This window comes from Gallinula chloropus (genome assembly GCF_964237585.1).
Source record: "Gallinula chloropus genome assembly, chromosome: 4".
Classification (NCBI taxonomy): domain Eukaryota; kingdom Metazoa; phylum Chordata; class Aves; order Gruiformes; family Rallidae; genus Gallinula; species Gallinula chloropus.
Window position 1 is genome coordinate 37,178,810 of NC_140088.1, and position 310 is coordinate 37,179,119.

The following is a 310-nucleotide window of genomic DNA, read 5'->3' on the forward strand; positions in this document are numbered from 1 at the left end:
CTTGACGGCCGCCTTCCCGCCTCGCCCGCGCGGGGCGTGTCGGGAAGGGAGGCACGAGGGGTGCCGGGAAGGGGCGGGGCCGCGAGGGGGGAGGGCGTGTTGCGGCGCCCCCTAGTGGACGGGCGGGTAGAGCAAGAGGTGTGGAGGGGCGGGACACGGAGAGGGGACGGGAGAGGGGAGGGGGGAGAGTGGAGGGCGACAAGGGAGAGGGGACAAGGGGACAAGGGAGGTTTGGGGAGGGGAGGGGGACAAGGGGACAGGAGGGAGGATGGGGGACAAGAGGGTTTGGGGAGGGGGGACAGGGGGACAG